The 18,846-nt window shown below is 40.5% G+C and overlaps 1 protein-coding gene and 1 pseudogene across 3 annotated transcripts in view; both read right to left on the bottom strand.

Annotated features, from left to right (window-relative positions):
* Positions 1-18,846, bottom strand: part of NTM (neurotrimin) — a 930,062-nt gene that overhangs the window by 585,124 nt on the left and 326,092 nt on the right. The window lies entirely within an intron of this gene.
* On the bottom strand, positions 8,223-9,419 carry LOC122674656 (annotated as a pseudogene).

Here is an 18,846-nt window from a genome sequence, read left to right as displayed (position 1 = left end):
AGGCAGGTAGGCAGGAAGGAGGAAGGAAGGACTCACTAAAGCAGAAAGGTGTCAATCAAAGTCAGAGAGGAAAAGGGGGTGGTACTGGGACCTTAGGTGGACTTAATCAAATGTTCCAGCTGCATTACGATGGTAATTCAGCCACTCCAAATCCAGGTTTATTTCCGGTTAAAGGGCTTCCCTGGTGGCTCAGATGGTAAAGAATCCGCAAAGGACAAGTCAGCTTCCAGGCTAGGGGACGAGATGGCAGAATGACGGATGGGAATTCACTGACTAACATGGTTGTCCTCATCTTCCCTTGCCCCCTGCCTCCTGCTCCGCCGCTGCCCCATGTGGGTACTTTGCTGTCTGGTGTCTATATTGGACAGGAGTCACTGCTCAGTGCTATTTTAAGCCCATTTTCAGGTCATCAATAAGTTACTCAAAACAATTATCTATTATTGTAGACAAAAAAATTAATGAACAATGATGCTCTTTATAACATTATTCATAATATTAGATCATTGGAAATTATCTTAATGATCAACAGTAGGAGGATGTTATAATAAATTATGGCCTAACAATATGATAGATCATTATGCAGCTATTAAAAGAGGCCTTATAGGGGCATGGGAAAATGTGATGAGGTTAAATGGGTGAAGGAAAAAAAAAAACAGGAAAGAAAACTAGAGGGCAAGGTCCTGGTTAGTAGAGCAAGGAAGGAGGAAGTTGGATTAGTAGGTCCATCTTGGATGCCATGCTATGGGGAGTTGGATTTAACTCATGGAGATGGGCTTCCCTGGTGGCTCAGATGGTAGAGAGTCTGCCTGCAATGCAGGAGAGCCAGGTTTAATCCCTGGGTCGGGAAGATCTGGAGAAGAGAATGACTACCAACTCCAGTATTCCTGCCTGGAGGATTTCATGGAGCCTGGCAGGCTACAGTCCATGGGGTCACAAAGAGTCAGACACAACTGAGCAACTAACCCTTTCACTTTATGGAGATGGGGAAACAGCAAAATTTCTTTGTAAAAGAATAATGTATCTGTCATTTTTCATTAAATCAAAGCTTTACTATTTAGTTTAAAATCAGATTTATCACATTAATGCTATAAATTAATAAGTGATTATCACTGTAATGGTGTTAATGTAAAAACATTATATTAACAGAATCAATCAAAAAAGAAACCAAAACATGTAAGTAGGAACAAATGACTAAAGCACATGAGACTTTGTAACTTTCCCAGGTATATATTATTTGCAGGATGTAATAGTTGTGAATATTATTAATTGATTTGATTCTTCTCGGAGGGATAGCTCTTTAATAAAAATGAAAATTATAGCTCATTTTTTTTATCCTACTCTGCTTTCAATAACAAATCAGTGTTTTAATGTTTAGATATTCTTTATAAAATTGACATGTGATTCGTTATCATGTAATGATATGTATGTAATTATGATAGCATGGGTCTTGTTTTATGCAGGAGTATAATTAAAATAATATTTGAAATAGTAAAAATGCATATGGAAAAATATGCATCATCTACAGACCTGGACCATGTGCCCTGGAAAATGAAAAATGCCCACACAAATAGACATCATCCACAAATACTCCTGTCTTCTAAGAATGCATAAACCTCTCTTGGCAAATGTCACATTTCACTTGAAAATATGTGTTTTTTCCAAATAGCTTTTGATATTGCTTATAACATAATTCCACAGCAATAAGAGAATAGACGCTGTATGATTTCAGTACTTTTAGACCGTAAAATTTTTGCACCCTGTTCTATATCCCTGGATATGTTCCAGTGTCTCCAGTGTTTATAGTCTATGGGAACTTGAATAGAATTTGTTTCTTGCTGTTGTGTGAAAATTTGTATAAATCTTAGTTATGTCAAATTGGTTCATAGTACTTTTCAGATCTGCTCTGTCATTCTATTAATACTTTTCTGTCTATTCATTCTACTATTATTTGAGAGATTGATATTGAAACTTCAACTAAAAATCTTAATTTATCTACTTAAAAAATAATTGTAATATATAGCTGAATTATATGTAACTTTGTTCTATATTCTCCAAATCTCCTGTAAATATGTTATCATACTTCCAGAATTCAAATAATAAAAAAGAGAGAAAAAGGATACACAAACCTAATGATGCAAACAGGACTGAAGAATATAGCCCCAGGCTGGAGATTATGAGACTTCATGTGACAAAAAGACCCATGAAAATCAAAAGTGGGAGAGAGGGATTTTATTAAAATTACAATCGATATATTGCCTTAAAATTTGCCCCAAGGAAATCTCACAGTGAGAAAGTTAATGTTCAGTTCGACGTGTCTGATGACAGTGGAGAGAGAGAAGGAATAGGGCTGGGAGGGAGACCAGCAGAACCCTGGAGGTGCTAAGAGCCTCAGCAACTGCAGGGCAGCGGGAAACAGAGGTGGCGATGGATCTGGAGAGTGACTGTCACAGCATGACCAGGAAAAGGAGGCCAATGGGACAGGGGATGAGGAGAGAGGTGGGTATGTATACAGACTCAAGTTTCCGGCTTAGACAATTGGGTGAATAAATAACAAATGGGGCTAATAAATAACAAAACGCAAGCTGGATTTTGCACTTTCTATTGTACTGAGAACTTGCTACAGCTTATCTCATTAATTCTCACGACAGCCCTATGAAACAGGTTCCTTAATTATCTTCACTTTACCGAAGAATAAACGGAGGCCTGGAGCGTTCACATAAAATATGCCCAAAGTCACCCAATTAAGACGTTGCTGAGATAGTGGAATTTGAAAAGGCATGCCTTTTCCTGACCTGTTATACCACACACAGTAGGACATCAGATGGACAAGCAGATGTGCAGAGAGGGGCACGGCTGGGGTGAGGGTGGGCTGATTCTGCAGAGGGATCACCGAGGTACCAAGCAGATATCAACCATCACCAGCAGACACAGCCCATGGAGTTTTCTCCAGAGAAGAGCGATTCTCCATCGCTGAGCCTGTGTTGGGCTGGCTCCTCGCCTCTGAAAATGCATTTGGGTGAATTCAGTCATGAGGTTCAGCCAGCCTGCTGCCTGCCTGCTGGTGAATTTCATCAAAGAAGCGTGGCAGCCTACATTCAGAGCCAATTCTGTTACGATTGCTTCTACTAAATCAGGAAGAAAATGGAAAAGATTGACATACGCAGACACAAGCCTGAGCAGAAGTCTGGAGAGGTGATGATCGGTGCCCCAGCCATGACCTTTATTTTCCATTAATGGACCTGGGTGAGTGTCAGTTGTGTCTGAAGCTGCATAAAATGCACTGAAATAAGAGGGATAAGCAGGAACCACTAAGAGCCCTTTTAGAGGAATTTGGAGTTGATTAGATAACATCATATACAAGGAAATGCTCTGATCTCAGACACAAATGGAAAATTGGCATCAAAACCAAGCATTGACCTGCCCAACCAGACGAGTTATTTTGAGCAACATGAAAATGGGAGCTGATCTACATACCTTTGATCTAAAGAAACCAGATAAGTATAAAGTCGAGAAAGACCCACATGCTTATGATTTTCTTTGGAGTTCTCTAAATAGAGCAAAATTAGGGTCAAGAAATTGGACATGAAGGTACAAAAAGAATACATGGCGGGGGGGGCGGTTAAGGTTGTGGACCCTGAAAGATTTTTAGAACCAACAGTCAGGTCTCCCATTAAACTATGACTATTTTTCTGGCCTGAGAAACTATAAGGGAAAACAACTCTACATTCTGAATCTCTAAGGTTATTTCACTGGTTTTAATAAAAGCGGTCTAGCAATCTGATGTCAGAAGCACTGGGTAATAATACCCTAAGGAGAATTATTATCTTTTTTTTTATAACAAAACCTGATGAAATCTTACTGACTGTATTCTGGAACTGGAATCTTCTTGGGGACTGTTCTATTTTGGAGAGAAGCCACTGACCTCAGATATTTCACTGATCCTAACAGAATTCCTTAAAATTTGATTTTTGCTTTTCAGGAGGTACCCTAGATCCATACCTGGCTATCGACGATCATTTATCTTCTTCCCTTTCTCCCATTTAACTCTCCCACTACGTATGAATGTTTCCCAAGGCTCAGGGATTCCTTGCTCTTCTCCTCCTAGAATTCATATCTCTGCACAACTTCAGTAACCACCGTGTGATGATTATCACAAAACCCAAAGTCCAGTCTCATCCACTCACACGCATGCCCACTTTATAAGACATATGTTACCCCCTGGGCATATTCAGATCTATCATTCCCATCTCAAATGTATCATGTTAATAACAAATGTGCTGAAAAAATGCAAATAGCCAATAAGCACATGAAAAGATGCCTCAAGTCATTAGCCATCAGGGAAATAGAAATCCAAACCATGGTTATCACTCCACAGCATCTGGGATGGCTGTAATCAAGACAGGTTCTGACAAGTGCTGGTGAGGATGAGAACTTGGAGTCTTCATCCTTGGCTGGAGGGAAGGTAAAATGGTGAGACCACGTTGCAAAACAATTTGGTAGTTCTCCTAAGTGTTAAACACAGAATCACCATTTGACCCAGCAATTCCAATCCTGGGTATATACTCAAGAGAAATGGTAAAGTGCATGCTTAGTCACTCAGTCATGTCCAACTCTTTGTGACCCTATGGACTGTAGCCTGCCAGGCTCCTCTGTCCACAGGATTCTCCAGGCAAGAATCTGGAGTGGGTTGTCATGCCCTCCTCCTGGGGATCTTCTCTACCCAGGGATCAAACCTATGTTTCCTGCATTGGCAGGTGGATTATTTACCCACTGAGCCACCAGGGAAGCCTGAAATGATAATACTTGTCCACAAAAAAACTTGTATTTGAATGTTCATAGCTGCATTACTTTTATTTATTTGCAATGAGCACCAAAAATATTAAATCTATCCTAAATCTGAAAATACTGAGAAAGTGTCTGGGCAGATCAGGGCGTAATCTACAGAAAAGAGATTTTTAAGTCGATATGATTCAAAGGAGGAGGTACTCTTTAAAATGACAGGTGTGATTTAAAAGAGGAGATAACACTTTAAAGGGTTAGGAGAGATTTAAAGGGGACTTGCAAAACACAAAGCCTCTAAGGGAGAAAAAAAGGTCAAAAAGAAAGGTAGAAATGCTCTTGGCAATAGAATTGTGTAAAGGAAGAGAAAAATAAGAAGGCAAATTTAGGGTGCTCTAAGGTAAAATGTTAGTCACTCAGTCCTATCTGACTCTTGCAACCTCATGAACTGTAGCCTGCCAGGCTCCTCTGTCCATGGAATTCTCCAGGCAAGAATATTGGAGAGGGTTGCCATTCCCTTCTCCAGGGGATCTTCCTAACCCAAGGATGAAACCTGGGTCTCCCGATAGTAGGCAGATTCTTTACCGTCTGAGACACCAGGGAAGCTATAGGGTAAAAGAAAACCATAAAACTGGAAAACTCAGAATCCTTCCCCTACAACCAAACAAAAAACAAGCAAACAAACCCCTGGATTGTGCTATAATGACTGTAGATAAGAGGTTTTTAAGGATGATGCTCTGGTGTGAATAAGAATTCTCTGGTTAACCCTAGATTACAAATGTTTCCTCCCATGTTTACTTTTAAAAGTTCCATAATTGTATACTTTGAGATTTCTGATGCATTTTGAGTTCATTTTTTGTTTAAGGTACAGGCTTTAGGTTGAGGCTTAGTTACTGTGTTTTTTTTTATAGCAGCATTATTAATGATAACCAAAGAGGGAAAATATTACAATTTTCTATTGATTAATTAATGGATAAATAAAAGGTGATATATTCAGACAACTGAATATTATTCAGACATGAGAGAGAAGGAAGTTCTGATCCACGCTACAACATGGATCAGTCTTGGAAACATTAGGCTAAATGAGAGAAGTCACACCAAAAGCCACATATAGAATAGTCCCAGGTAGTTAAATGTTCAGAATAAACAAATCCAAGAGAAATAAGGGGCTTCTTAGGTGGCGCTAGTGGTAAAGAATCCACCTGTCAATGCAGGAGACCCAGGAGACTTGGGTTTGATCCCTGGGTTGGGATGATCTCCTGGAGAAGGGAATGGCTACCCACTCCAATATTCTTGCCTGGAGAATTCCATGAACAGAGGAGCCTGGCTGGCTATAGTGCATGGGTTGCAAAGAGTTGTACACAACTGAATGACTGAGCACACACAGAGAAATAAAGTAGTAGTCCCTGAGTGCCAGGGACTGGGAGGACGGGGAGGGTGAGTGATGGCTAATAGATACAGGTTTTCTTTTGGGAGTGATTAAAACAGGTTCTGGAGACAGTGGCTATGATTGCACAATTTCATGAATATACTAAAACCCACTGAATTGTATACTTTAAAAGGGTATATTTTAGAAAGATAAATATCGTATTTTAACGTATATGGAATCTAGAAAATTGGTACTGAAGAAGTTATTTACAGGGCAGCATTGGAGAAACAGACATACAGAATAGACTTATGGACATGGGGAGAGGGGAGGAGAGGGTGAGATGAATGGAAAGAGTAACATGGAAACTTACATTACCATATCTACCAAATAGATAGACAATGGGAATTTGCTCTATGTCTCAGGAAGCTCAAGCAGGGGCTCCTCAATCTAGAGGACTCAGTACCAATCTAGGCATGGGGCGGGAGATGGGAAGGAGGCTCAAAAGCGAGGGGATATATGTATACCTATGGATGGTTCATGTTGAAGTTTGACAGAAAACAACAAAATTCTGGAAAGCAATTATCCTTCAATAAAAAATAAATTTAAAAAAGGGTGCAATTTATTCTAAGCTCTAGGTTCATCCACCTCATTAGAACTGAGTCAAAGAGAAAGACAAATTTCGTATATTAGCACATATATGTGGAATCTGGAAAGATGGTGTGAATGGAGACGCAGACAAAGAGAACCAACTTGCAGACACAGCGAGGGGAGGAGAGACTGGGACGAATTGAGAGAGTTGCATTGAAACATACATTACCACAGGTAACTAGATAGCTAGTTGGGGTTTGCTATATGATGCAGGGAGCTCAAACCTGGTGCTCTATAACAACCTAGGGGTGTGGGATGGGGTGGGAGGGAGGATGAGGAGGGAGGGAACATATGTATACCTATGGCTGATTCATGTTGATGTGTGGCAGAAACCAACGCAATGTTGTAAAACAAATATCCTCCTATTAAAAGGAACTATATAAAAAAATAAAATAAAAGGGTAAAGTTTATAGAATGTGAATAACAATGTCAATTTTTGTAAATGAACTTGTTTTCATAAATATCCCATTGGGATATTGGGATGTTGTCTAAATCTCCCATCTTCTTGGGTGACAGGGTGTCCCCTCAAGCACCCAAGTGCCTGCATTGACCCCAGCAGTATTTACCAAGTGTTCATCCTATGTCGTCGCTCTAACGCTAACACGTACTGACCACTCAGCTCATCCCAGGTGCTTTACATGGATTAACACATTTAATCTTCACCATGACCCCGTCAAGCAGATAAAAAAACTCAGGGCGGTGAGGTCATGTATATATGCATACATATTTGCTGCTGTTGTTTAATTGCCAAGTTGTGTCTGACTCTTTGCGACCCCATGGACTATAGCCATACTGGGCTTCTCTGTCCATGGGATTTCCCAGGCAAGGATACTGGAAAATGGGTTGCCATTTCCTTTCCAGGGGATCTTCCCAACCCAGGGATCAAACCCACATCTCCTGCATTGCATGCAGATACTTTACCACTGAGCCACCCGGGAAGCCCCATATGCATACATACACACAGTGGAATATTATTCAGCCATAAGAAAGAATGAAATATTGCCATTTGCAGCAGCATTCATGGAGAATATCATATTAAGTGAAGTAAGTCAGAGAAAGATAAATATTATATACCAGTTATATGTGGGATCTAGAAAATAATACAAATAAATCTATATGCAAAGAAAACAAATATATGGTTACCAAAGAGGAAAGGAGGGGGAAGGATAAATTAGGAATATGGAATTAACACATATAGACGAGTGTACATAAAATAGATAAATTACTGTATAACACAACAGGCAATATTCAGCATTTTGTAATAGCCTATAATGGAATATATATATAATATAAATAAACTATAAAATATTTATAAAAAATATATATATATATATAAAAGTGAATCAGCCTGCTATATACCTGAAACTAAAACAATACTAAAAAATCAACTAAACTTCAATTTATTTATTTATTTTTTTACAATATGTATAATTATATAATTTATTAAAATTAACACAATTCATGTACAAAATATTAACATGGGAGTCACTAAGTTTGTTAAGCACTTCAACTACTGAAATGTTAAAACACAATAAAAACTATATTAACCAACTTCTCCATCAAGGGGTATAACCTAGCTCACTAGTTCAGGCTGAACATTAACTCTCCAAAGTACTTCTTCAGGCATGCAAAAAACAGGGCTAACAGGTTTAATCTGTTCTTCTCCCAAAAGTGACAATCCAGCAATTCCAAACAGAGTATGAAAAGGATCTACCATATCTCCTGGCCTATCTGCGAATCCTCCTGTTTCTTCATCTTGACATGCTAGGATGAAACTGTGGAGTTTTTCTCTATCAATCCAATGAAGCCTTCCAATTATCTTTAGGGAAGCCAACACCCACCATGAATAGCATACATCTGGTAACTGCCCTGCATGGGATTCAGAACCTGGTCTGCAAACAAATCCACCATCAAAGTTCATACATGATAAAACAAATTCAACTGCCTTTTCCACATTAATAGCATCCAACTTCCCCAATAGTGCCAAAGTTGCCACCGCACAAAAAGAGAATCTTGTATCAATTTCTCCCTATTATATAAAGGTAGATTTTCACATCCCATGAAGCAGCTGGTCTCTCCGGCCTGCACTGTATTCAGCCCTTATCTTTTAGACTTGCCCTCTCTGTTCCAGTACTCCTGTATGCTGCTATAACTAGCACAGTGCATGCTGGAACTTCCAGCAGACCATTAATTCCAGTTAGACCAGCTGCTTAGTGGGACCCCAAATATCTCCAGCAAAAGAACCATCTTCTTTCTGTAGACTCTGAACATATTCCACAACTTTATTTATGTCAATAACATTAATACTATCATAGAGAGTAAGTATCTGAACAGCACTAAGAATATACAAAAGATGAGGATCATGTCCAATACTAGTACTTATTCCACCACACTCATGTTGACAAGACTTAATAAACATCAGAATTTCTTCTCTATTCATGCGATGTAGTTGTCCCATGAGATCCATTACGGTCAAACCCCAATAGATGCCACTCATTCTCAAATATTCAGACATGCAATATTCGTAGAGCCATAGGATGCAATATAATCTGCATGCTTCTCCAGTAACAGGGTGTCAGGTGCATCTGACTTAATGATAACATCCTTCTGCGGTGTACCCATGACTGAGAGCGAAAAGAGCTAAACTTCAATTTAAAGAAAAGGTACGGTCTCAGAGTTCCACATAAATAATCCCATCCCACATTTTATAAACTGCTCTCCATCTTTTAGCAGAAAATAAAATGGAAAAGGAAAAACACACTGCTCTGAGTTCGCTCACGTAATTCCTCTTTTCTTGACTGATTCTGCCTTCCACTGTCCACATCCTACCTATTCTTCAGGACCTAAGCTCAGTCCACCTCTTCCCGATGCTTCGTTTGTTCCAGCTATTTCTCCCAGAGGCCTTGACCTATGCCCCTGGAGGTCAGAGGCGGCAGCGCCGCTTCAGAGCTTGGTCGTGACGCAAGGTCTCAGTTCCCACCCCAGACCCTCTGCATCTGGGGCTGGGCTCAGCAACACGCATCTTCACTGGCCCCCGCATGTGGCCCTGATTGCTAAAATTGAGAACCAACCCTGGGGGCCAGAGTCACCTCCTGAGAGTGGCAGTCCCATCCTCTCTCTCTTGAGATCAAGACCATCCAGCGGGTTCTCACCTCACTGTTAGCAAAACCCAGTCTCCGCAACAGCATCCAAGGTCCTACATGCACACTGCTTCCCCTTTACCTGCCTGACCCCATGTGCTCAACGCCCACTGTCCCTGTCACCCTCTGCACTCTAGTCACCGCATCCAGTGACTGGAGAACGTGCCAGCCTTGCTCCTGCCTCAACACCTGCATTGGGATGGCTTTCTGAGCCTGTCACATGCTCCCTCGAGGTCTGCGTGGCTCGGTCCCTCCCCTCCTGCAGATCCTTTCTTTTATGACATCTACCCTGGTCACACTACTTACAGTTAGGCTTGCCCCCACCAAGACGACTCATTTCTGTTTTCTGATTTTTTTTCCATTGGCTATATCTGCATGTAACATGGTATACATTTCACTTCCTCAAATTTTTCATTGGTCATCTCACCCTGCGAGGATGTTAGCTAAGAGACCAGAGATCTTGCTTCATATTTTCCTTTTGTTCATTGATACAGTATCTGACTCATGTGGTGATGAATATTGAATACCTGTTTGTCAAATGTGTGAATTTAGCACTTCTTTCCTCTCTGCCCTGTATACGAGCATTCATTCTTGTCTTTGTGGTCAACTAGGGTGTAAGCTTCACGAATGCCCCTCTTCACCACCATGTCCAGCACCAAGCTGAGAACTTAAAAAGCACGTGATGCTTCTTAATTACTGGTCTGACCACATTGTCCCCTGGACCGGGGATTCAAGACAGAAAGCCCATGTGATGCCCCTTATTTGTCCAGAGCTCCCTCCCCTCCACTCTCTCCAACTCACAGCTCAAAGCTCCCAGCCTGCTCCCTCTTCCCCTCCAGCCATGATTCCTGGTCCTCACCCCTGACATGTAAAGAGTCCACTCTCGCTGGCTGCTGTCCCCGCCCCCAGGCTCTGCCTGCTCAGGCAGCCTCCATCTGTCCCTCAGCTGAGTTCCAGCAACTCAGCATGACAGCCGAGATCCATAATTTATTAGTGCCCTTCTGCAGGGTCTTTTCTTTCATTCTCTCTCTCTCGGGCATCACTGGTACCCATGCCTTAGTCAACACCATCAAAGGGGCTGCAGGTGTTTGAAAGGTCCCCGAACGAAGGTAATTCGACTCAAGTAATGGGCTAAGATTAGCAATGAGAGATTCTGGAACATTCTGTAGGGAGAAAAACATCCGTATTCCTTTAAGTAGTGCCCTGGAATCTCACCACCACCCATCTTACACGCATTTGCCTGAATGTATAGGAAAATCACATTTTGCTCTTTGAAGAAACACGTGCAACGTTTGAGGTAAAGAATCCCTGAGAGGGGGCCAGTCAGCACGCATGAGTGGTCTTCTCAAACCTCGGTAGGCAATATGTGTTTTTAATAATCATTTGGTAATTAACAGCTGTGATTCAAAGCCTTTCATTTGGAAAAATAATAATAATTTTACTTCCTGGTGCCAAGAGCCAGATGGGCAGCTGAAGAGAGGAGCCTCCAGCTATGTATCAGACAAGTAGAGAAGGTGGGGTCCGTGAGTTCCCTGGTGACCTTGCAGCTGGCACAACATCTGGACGGGAGAACAAAGCCACGGCCTGGTACCTGCAACCTTCCCCCCCCACACACTGTTCCACTTGGCGCTAATCATAGTGCCAGCATACAATCCCAGCTCGAAAAGGTATAGCCCCTCCCTCTGCTGACTCGTTAGGAATGACCTCCTTTAAAAGATGCACAGCCAGATACATAATGTCAAACTGGGAAATCATTTTGAAATTTGCTTTAAAGCAATTGCATCGGCCCTTAGGCCTTCTTGCTGTTGGTCCCTGCCATCTCCCCTCTCCCCTGCCCCCTGCTGGTTTCTATCACCTCAGGGTCAGCAAGTAGCAAACCACCTTTGAAGCATCACCTGTCTGTTTCAGATACAACTTCACACTTCTCTCTCTCTCCCCCTAACACACACACACACACACACACCACACGAGTTGCATACACACACATCTTTTTGCTGAAGATAGCAGAAGTGGAAAAATAAAATAAAGAAGGAGACTAACAAGAAGAAAATGATCTGGATATATTTTTATTACATTTCTCATTACGTCCAGTGTCTGGTGTCTTAGAGGCTTGGAATATGATGGCTGGAGTTTATCTTCTTATCTGAAACCATGACTTGACATGGTTTAGAGGCTATGCTATCATTCTCATACAAAGAAAGAGAGGAAGAATGGAAGGAACAAAGAGAGGGAAGAAGGAGGGGAGGGAAAACAGAAGGATGAGTAGAAGTGGTCTTGGATAACCTACCATGATTATGCCTGTCTTTATTTGCTGTATGTTTAGCATGAAACTATCACAGGATACATTCCACACAGCAAAGACATCTTAGAGGAGACTGAATTCTGGTCCAGCGGCTGTGTGAGCTACATCACTTGAGTGGAAGAGGACCAGTGATAACTGATTCTTGGCTCTACCCCGTTCCATCCATCAGCAGGAACAATAGCAGGGCTGGAGTTGCCTTTCCAATTCTGCTTCGAGGGGCTTAGTATTTTGATGGTTGCCATGGCAAGGAGGCTTAAAACACTACTGGATGATATGAAAGGCAGAAGATAATGCTTCATGACTTTCAATAGCCAGACTCTGAAAAGAGGATTTGGGCATTTCTATTTTTCATAGTGGAAAGAATAGAAAACTGAGAATCAGAAGAATGGGCCATTTCAGATGGGCCATTAAATAATTATGTGACTTTAGATGGCTTGTCGCTTCACTTCTGGACAGAAAAGTTAGAAAATAGTAATGAGTTTAGTGAAATGTTGGGATTTTAAGAGCGTAATTATATAAAGTGTGTCAGAGACTTGGAATCTGGTCCCTCCTCTCCATTAACCAATGATGAGACTTAGCTTTATAGAACTATATTTTAAGCACATAGAGATATTGAAAAAAATTAAAATGAGAGGAATTGCAACTATATTTACATCTGTTATTATTTACTGGGCACTGACTGTATGCCAGACATTGCATCTGGTGCTTTACAAGCATTATTTGCTTGAATATTCATGTCAACTTTAAGACAGAGATAATGCAATCCTGCTATACAGATCAAGGGTCTAAGAGGAAGTCTAGGGAAGGTCATTATCTTCAAGCAGTCACATATCTATGGTGAGGGGAGGGGGACTCAGGTCCAGGCATATATGACACTAGACTCTGCTTTTAGCCATTGTTTTTGTTCAGTAACTCCATTGTGTCTGACTCTTGGCAATCCCATGGACTGTATTCCACCAGGCTCCTCTGTCCATGAGATTTTCCAGGCAAGAATACTGGAGTGGGTAGCCATTTCTTTCTCCAGGAGACCTCCTTGACCCAGAGATCAAACCCAGACCTCCTGCGTTGCAAATATTATCATAGTTTATGATCATGAAGACCTAAGGAGGGAAGCACTATTATCTCCATATTATCATAAATGAGAAAATCAAAGCTCAGACGGTTTAGGTAACTTGTCCAAGGTCATCCAGCCAGTAACCAGCGGCTCCAGGAATCTCTCCATTGTCCTTAGCCCCCAAAGTCACTGTGCGAAGATGAAATTTAACAAAGGCAGAAGGAGCATCATAGTTTAAAGAAAAGAGGAACTGTCATCTCCTGGGTTCCACTGGTAATTATACTGCTATTAGCTGGGTTATTCTAGTTCCTCGGGGTCACTTATCCTAATTGGGCTGGAGGGTTTTTGAAAGGGTAACATTATGTATTTTAAAAGTTATTTTCCATTTTTCTTCCTAGTTCTAAAATCATTAATTTAATGTGCATTAATTTTTTTCCCTAGGAAACAAAACAATTTTCATTAACTCTAAAATGAAAGTGTTCTATGTACAAGCCCTGCAGAAAAAAATGACAATAATTATCCTTTAAGTACTTGGAATGGACCAAACACTATATGCATGCTCTACTCATCTAATTCTCACAAAACCCTATAAAGCAGGGACTCATTATTAGTCCCATTTTATCAACAAGATGATTGAGGCAAAGAAAGTTTAAGTTATTTACACGCGCGCAATCTCAGAGAAAGTAAGTATCAGAGATGAGACCTAAATTTAGGCAGCCTGTTTCACAGTCCGCACTTTTAACTACCATAATATACTGCCTCCAAAGTCAAACGAGCTCTTTAGCCTAACAGGAGTCAACATAGTACTAAACTGCATTGGGAATGCAGGGGGAGGTGCAAAGAGTTCAAGCCTGGGTGACAGACAAATTTGGGTTTGACTCGCAACATTGCCACCATCAGTAGGCTGCCAAACTTATCAAACTAAGACTCTAACTAATCTCCCCCACCCCCTTCATTACTGACCCTATACATCTGTTGAATGGATGAATGATTTTGGGAGTGGGTGTGGAGCTCACCTTTTAAATTATACACGTCTGATTCCAAAGTCTAACAGCATTCCGTTTTCCAGGACTGCCTCACAGAATACATCAATACAGAACTGTACAAAGATAAGGGTTCTTTAGGCAGCATAAGCAAAGAGCTTGAGATCTGAGGAGAGACCCACTGCATTTAACAAGGCGTATGGCTTCCCTGAGAATCCACTTACTTTTTGTTCTTTAGTCGCTAAGTTATGTCTGACTCTTTGCCACCCCATGGATTGTAGACCACCAGGATCCTCTGTTCAAGTGATTTCCCGGGCAAGAATACTGAAGCAGGTTGCCATATCCTTCTCCAGGGGAACTTCCTGACCCAGGGATCAAACCCATGTCTCCTGCATGGGCAGGTGGATTCCTTACCACCGAACCACCAGGGAAGCCTGGAGTTGAGTCTCCACCTACTTCTCCATAAACTTGAGGTTATGATGTCACATGTGCTTGTTATGAGAACTAACTTACATCAAGCATGTAGCACTCTCCTGGCACAGTGCAGTCATACAATAATTGGTAACTTCTCAGTTGCCTTTCTAAAATGAACATCGATTGAAGCAGCAGGATCTGTAGCCTGAGTTGATCACTCCATTGTTGGAATCATGGTGCTTCTTTGCTCTAAGGAAGCTCCTTCTGAAATACCACGTTATGAGTTTCTATTTCCTCCCACCTAGGTTTTCAAGGATGCCAAATATACGAAAGTAGAGGATGGACATCAGTGTGAGAATGGCACCTTGTAAACGAAGGAAGTCCACCATGGGGGCACACTCAGAACAAAGGAATTTCCCATTATTTGCAACCTGCCTCCATATGAGTGTGTCCTAAAGTTGAAGCTGCTGGAACGTTTCCACTTAGATCTCAGAGAGAAAATTTCCCAGCGGATGTAACCTGCGGTGCTTCGGCTGCTCAGACCCCATTAGCATTGATGGAACACAACAGGATGTGGAAGATAAGCAGGGTCCTCCTGGCTTCCAGAAATACCTCCACACTTAGCAAGCCAGTAGCACGTTTAGTTTGGAGTCACAGGCATGGAACGGCTTGCTGTCAGGTTCCTATGGCACTCAGGAACCCATCATTTCTCTGACCTAGCCCTCCTGAGACACTGCCTCCTTCGCTATGGTAAGCTTCCAAAGCTGTAGGACCTCTTGCTTCTGTGATGCGTACCCCCCATGTGACCTTGGTCTACTTGATTGCAGCTTTTACTGCTATGGATTGTCCGGATCTCTGTTGTCACTCCTCTCCCTGAAAGGTTTCTCTGACATGATGGTTCTGGTGCAGCCAACAGCTGCCTCTCCAGGAGGACCATAATGTCCTCCAGGAGGACACTGCATGACTCCCCAGAATCAAAAGCGAATGCCGACTTCTGCCTCTGGCCAGGATGAGTGGCAGGCACCAGATTACCCATCCCCCTGAAACAACGACAGCAACGAGAGAGACAGAGTATATGAAACAGCGGTTTCCAAGACACTAGACAGCAGGCAGGGAAAGACAGTGAACTCCGAGTGATGGAAAACAGATGAGGTGCACCCTACCCTTGTCTCAGCTTGCTGCCTGGAGACAGCTCCCCAGTGTGCGCTGGGAGTGGGGACCAGGCAGACTCCAGTGGACTCAGAATTGAGCAACTGGGGAACCAGGGAGATGACGGCAGTCAGAGTTCTCAGGATGGAATATCAGGCAGGGGAGACCTGCGCAGAGAGAGGACTGCAGAAATCTGTTGGGGTCCCCTTGAGTAATCAGGAGGTAGTCAGTTTGTATGTGCAATGAAATTACCAAAATCTAGGGAAATAACCCTCCAGAGGGTTAGAGGGAACACTGCCCGGCCCATAGGCAGGGCCAGGAATACTGCCTGTTCCTACCAGTCAGACCGGAAAACCTGTGACTCGTGACTCAAGCAGTTCACTTCAGTAGCTGGTCTCAACACTAAGCATTGTGTTGATTTCACCTAACAAATCTCAAATGTAAGATTCCGAGGAAATGGAATTTGTAGATAAAAATCCTCCCACAAAGAAACAAGCAAGCCCAGATGAATTCATGATGAAACAATATCAATTATAAATAAACTAAGGAAGTTAAAGAGGAAGAAATCATTCACATTTTAAATTCTATGAGCTCAGTATTACCCTGACACCAAAATTGTGAAGGGATGGTACAAAAAAATAAATAGATAAAACTATAGACCAACATCTTTCATGAACATATATGCAAAAATGCTAAGCAAAATTAAATTAAGCAAACTGAATCCAACAATATACTAAAAAAAAGATACAGCAGGACAATGTATTTTTACTCTAGGAAACCAAGGTTGGTTTAATAGTAAGAAAATCAAAACAATGTAATTCACAATATTAACAAACTAAAGTTAGAAATATTCAAATCAAAGACATAAAAAGAGAAAATCTTAAAAGGAGCTAGGCTAGATGGGAAACAGATTACCTAGAGAGAAACAAGGAACAAATTGCAATGAATTTCTCATTAACAATGAAAAGAAATGAGTTAAAAAGCCAGAAAAGACACAAAAGAATGGAAATGCGTATAACTAAGGATAGACTCCGGCAGTTGGTGATGGACAGGGAGGCCTGGCGTGCTGAGGTTCATGGGGTCGCAGAGAGTCGGACACGACTGGGCAACTGAACTGAACTGAACTGAACTGAAAGTTAGAAAAGCAGATGATTATCTCAAAAGGTAGAGGAAAAAAAAGCCTTTGACAAAGTCTAACATCATTCTTGATTGAGGAAAAACAAAAAACAACTCTCAGCAAATTAAGCTGAGGCATTTTTCAATCTGATAAAATGCATCTATGAAAAACCTATAGCTTTCAGTATATCTAAAATTAAAAGACTGGATGCTTCCCCCCCAAAAATAAGTAACAGGAAACGAAACTCTGTCTACATGATTTCTACTAAACATTGTACCAGAGGTTCTAGCCAATACACTAAGATAAGGGGAAACAAAAGCATCCAGGTTGGAAAGAAATAAGTAAAACTGTTATTTGCAGGTGACATGATTGCCATTATAGAATATCTGATGAAATATATAAAAAAGTTATAACTAATGAGTGCAGCAAAGTTGCCAGATAAAATAGTCTATGCAAAATCAAAGAATAGTCTGAAATTTGAATTTTAAAAATTCCATTTACAATAGCATCGCAACTTCAAATACTTAGAGCTAAACCTATCAAAGAGTGTCTAAGACCTGTACAAAGACGGTCTAAGACTACAAAACATAGCTGAAGGAAATTAAAGAAGACCTAGATTAATAGAGATATATACTGTGCTAATCAGTCACAAGATTCATTGTTATTAAAATGACATTCCTCTCAAAATTAATCCACATATTTAGTACAATTTCAATCCAGATACTAGTAGTTTTTTTACTTTAAATTGACACTCTGATTTTAAAACAAATATGGAAATGCAAAACATACACAATAACCAAAACAATTTAGAAAAAAAAAAAGTGGAGGCTTCTACCTGACTTAAAGACTTGCTGTAAAACTACTATAAACAAAACAATGTATCATGAAGATAGAAAAATAAGTCACTGAAACAAAATAGAGTCCAAAAATTGACCCACAGTTGTAAGAACTAAGTTTTTTAAGGGTTAAGGCAATTCATGGTATTAAAATATAGAATTTTTTCTACAAATGATACAGGTACACTAGATATCAACCAATTTTTAAAAACTTTCAATTCATGCTCTGCATCATATACAAAAATTAACTCAAAATGGATCAAGGACCTAAATGTGAAACTATCTTGAAAAAAGCATAAGAGGAAACCTTTGTGACTTTTGGTTAGGCAATGATTTTTCAGATGGGACACCAAGAACACAACCTATAAATTAAAATATAAAAATACACTGGACTTCAGCAAAATGTAAAAGTTCTTCCCTTTAATAGCACTGTTAGAAAACCAAAAAGATATGCTACAGATTGGGAAAAATATTTGAATTATATACCTGATAAAGAACTTATATTCAGAATATACAATAAACTTTCAAATTCAGTAAGAAATAAAACAATCCAACAAAAGATTTCAAAAGATTTGAATGGACACTTTGCTAACAAACACATACAATTAGCAAATAAGCACAGACTAAGATTCAAACATTATTAGTCATTAAGGAAATTCAAATTAAAACCATAATGAGATACCATTACACCCTTGTTAGAATGGCTATAATTAAAATTCCAAATGTTGGCAAGAATATGGAGGAATTAAAACTTCTCTTAAACTGCTGGTGGGAAGGTAAATTTATGCAATCACTTTGGAAAACTTTGGCAGCCTCATAAAAAGCTAAAGATGCATTTAATGACATGAATCAGCAATTCCACTCCTACGTATTCACTCAAGAGAAATAAAACCATGTGACAATACAAAGGCATACGAAGGCTTGCTTATGAACGTTCCTAGCAGTTTTATTTCTAATACAGAAAAACTAGAAACAACCCAGATATTCATCAACCTATGAAGGGAAAAGGACGTTGTAGTTAATTTATACAATGAAATACCCTTCCATAGTTTAAA

The sequence above is a fragment of the Cervus elaphus genome, chromosome 2 (genome assembly GCF_910594005.1).
Source record: "Cervus elaphus chromosome 2, mCerEla1.1, whole genome shotgun sequence".
In the NCBI taxonomy this organism is placed as follows: domain Eukaryota; kingdom Metazoa; phylum Chordata; class Mammalia; order Artiodactyla; family Cervidae; genus Cervus; species Cervus elaphus.
The sequence above is the reverse complement of the archived record's forward strand: the minus strand, read 5'-3'. Positions and strand labels throughout refer to the sequence as shown.